Source organism: Cicer arietinum, chromosome 5 (assembly GCF_000331145.2).
Source record: "Cicer arietinum cultivar CDC Frontier isolate Library 1 chromosome 5, Cicar.CDCFrontier_v2.0, whole genome shotgun sequence".
Lineage (NCBI taxonomy): Eukaryota > Viridiplantae > Streptophyta > Magnoliopsida > Fabales > Fabaceae > Cicer > Cicer arietinum.
The window spans coordinates 18,652,764-18,656,308 of record NC_021164.2 but is presented as its reverse complement, the minus strand read 5'-3'; the positions used below and the strand labels follow the sequence as shown (position 1 = coordinate 18,656,308).

Genomic DNA, 3,545 nt, shown 5'->3' with positions numbered 1-3,545 from the left:
CTAATGATCCTCTCTTTGGCTTCTGCTTCTTCTTTCGTTGTTTCTCTCTTTGTTGGTTCTTCTCTTTGATTGTTGCTTTTTCTTTGGTGACATCCCTCTTGTCCCCCCGGCTGTCCAACCACCTCCTACGATTGTTGATCCTCCTCGTTACCCCTCTCGTCAACTTTGTTTGGGCCCTCTTCCAATAAAGAGGTTGTTCTTGATCCTCTTTGGTGGCAGGCTATGGCAGAAGAACTATCTGCATTGCCCAAAACCAATACTTGGGAATTAGTACCTCTTCCTCCTAGAAAATGTGCTATTGGGTCTCGTTGGGTATACAAGATCAAAATTCGTCATCATCTTCAGCATGAAACCATTACTCTACTGTTTGTCTCTTCTTCTTTACAGATTGCTGATTTGTTCACAAAGATGCATTCTATTAAACGTTTTCGTTTTTTAGTTGACAAACTCTCGATGCTCCATGTTAATGCATCGTGAGTTTGAGGGGAGATGTTAGATAATGTTATTATATATTAGTAGTAAGGATATTTTAGACATTTATGTTCTTTTATATATATACTCATTGTAACCCTATTAACTGAAGTTTGGTTCATTCTATGTTATGAAACCCTATAATGGTTGTTTCTCTTCTTCCTCTTTCTTCCTCTCTCTTCCTATTTTCATTGTTAACACATATGAGGCAGAGTTTAGGATACATGTTAGGCATCTCAAAAGCAACATTAACATGATCACCATTGTGTGATAATAAACACTAACCTAATACTTCAATTTTTATTATAATCATATAGAATATAGGTCAAACACAAGTGTTGCACAATTTTTCCAGATCATCCCATATTACAGTTTTCACATAATAAGATTCCTAACACAAACCCAAAATCATACTAAAAATTTACCATCTTTTGTGGTTCACTTTGTCTAGATGGATCCACAAAGGTATGGGGAAGAAGCTTAAATATCACCTGTGCACCACAACAAATTACAAGAAAGGAAGAGTCAATTTTGAGTGTAAGAGTCACTTTTCAACATTAATTAATAAGACAAAAGTAAATGAGATACATCATAAACCATTAGTTCACGAATCTAGTGATGATTTGAATTTCAACTTGTCATTATGTTTCCTTAAGAAAGGACCCGATGTTCTAAATTGCAGTCCTTCAATGGTGCAGTCACCAAAATCCTATTTGTTGCTTGTGCTCTTAAGTTGTCCTCCACCGGGAGACTATTGTAATTTGGCATTGAATCAGGAATTGAACGTGCAAAGCTATTATGCTGATCCAGAGCCACTGGATCTAAATGTGCATTCGGCAGAACATATAGAGTTAAACTTCGGTCTCTTGTATAATATTGGCTATCTAAATAAAATTTAAGAATTCTACAGTCTAGTGAGCTTCTTTTATATTCAAATAAAATATAAGTTATAAGTTATAGAACACTTCCACATACAATTAATAACATGAAAAATGGCCAAATAAAATAAAAAAAACCTTAGCAACAACTTTTGGTGCGTATTGTCCTCCTAGTCTTGTATCAACATACTGCCTAACCTTATCCTCACTGAGTTTAGGTGTAGCCTAAAACACACATCAATCAAGATCATCTAGAATTTACAGTGGACAAAGATCACAATAAAAAGAAACTTCGATTCTGTTTCTTTTTTCTTTTGTTGGAGCAAGGGGTGAGAGTGTAAGGATATAAATTAGTACCAAGTAACCAGACTCTGCTGTCCACGTTGTAGTGTATGATCAATAGGTTTCATTCCGGTCTAAAGTTCCAGAAGGACAACACCAAAACTGTATACATCACTCTTAGCATTCAATTGTCCAGTCATTGCATATATCTGCATCCACAAGATAATGTTTAGTAGTTGAAGCTGGGGCACTAAATATAAATGATGGTTTTCCCAAATTGATACTAAGATAAAGAAACATAATATATGGGAATTGCTCATGCTTGTCCAGTAGTCTGTAGCATATGAACATTCTCCATGGCTTTTCCAATAATTATTATTCAGCATTTACACACAAAAAATAGGCCCATCACATCCAATAGGGATAAAACGATGAACGTGGTCTAAATGTAACTTGAAATCTTACTCTGGTGCATGGTAGCCAAAGGTTCCAAGGACATGGGTGGAATGAAGACGTGCAGCCATGTCTGGAGCCTGATTTGACAAATCAAAATCTGCAATTTTAGCAACATCGTCATCAAAGATCAGCACATTGCTTGACTTGATGTCCTGGTGAATAATATGGGGATTAGCTTTCTCATGCAAGTATTCAATCCCTCTTGCAGCCCAAACATCAATTTTTACTCTCTATGCCCATGTCAAAACTGGACCAGGTTGTGCTCCATTAACCCCTTTCCTGCCTTCATGTAAAAGAACAATGATGAAAACATTTAAATATAAGTAAAATACAGACTATAATCTATAATTTATCAGTTTCTTAACGTAGAAAGAAATTCAACCACTATTTATCAATGTTTGATACTTTTCTATCATGACCAATTGAAAGGCAAAATCATATACCATGTAAAATGTCATGAAGAGACCCATTAGATGCAAATTCATAAGCAAGAATACAGGAGTTTCCATCAACGCAAAATCCAAGCAACTGGACAAAATTTGCGTGCTTCAGCCTTGATACCATTGAAACCTGAAAGCTCAGAAAACCACATGGTGTCTGTATGGGAACAACATCAATTATGTAACAAAAAATACTGAGCCAAGGTTGTCGCACAAATATACCTGGGCCAAGAATTCCTCGCCGGGCTGTCTACTAGCATCTAACTTCTTGATTGCTGCAGCCGGCCCATTTTTAAGAACTCCATAGTATACTCTTCCATATGATCCCTCTCCAATAAGTGAATCTTGTCCAAAGTTATCAGTAACTTCTTTCAGTTCATTTGTGTAACACCCCGTTTTTCAAAGCGAGGGTATATTTTTTTTTTAAAAAGTAATTAAACTAAAACAGAGGAATAAATAAAGAAATGCCTTTGGATAAATAATTGAGTCATTATAATTTACAGGCAGCGGAAAAGTTACTCCAATTATAAATCCAAACCATTTACCCAACAACAAATGGTACATGTAACCCATCGAAAATAACATGTCAAGCTGACAATATTAGTATAGGTACAGTCTTCCATTTTAAAATAAATGCAATACAAAAGAAAGACATCTGTTCCCTCTGTGACAACCTAGTCTGATCATTTTACAAAACAACTAAACACCCTGACTGATCTCCACGCGCCCCGTGAGATCCCCCTATCGTAGCTGCAGTCAAGCGTTCCCATCTCCATTTCCGTCCGTAGGGTACGAACCGGTAAGATCGTCCTGACTCTCATCTGAGGGCAAAGCCCAGATTTCCACAATAATTGTAAAGGTCACCAACCGAAAATAACAGTTAACACATAACATTTAAGTTTTAAATGCTAAAATAACTTTTCAACTAAGCATGCACCTTAGCAGGATTTTCAATATGCGAAAAGTTCATACAATACTTTGCCAGTTAAAATAAAAGTAAAATGAGGTTCTCAATCCC

General features: G+C 36.2%; 1 pseudogene; it reads right to left on the bottom strand.

Moving 5' to 3' along the window:
* Positions 1–884: 884 nt before the first annotated feature.
* Positions 885–2,904, bottom strand: LOC101506813 (probable receptor-like protein kinase At2g47060; annotated as a pseudogene).
* Between the last annotated feature and the right edge of the window lie 641 nt (positions 2,905–3,545).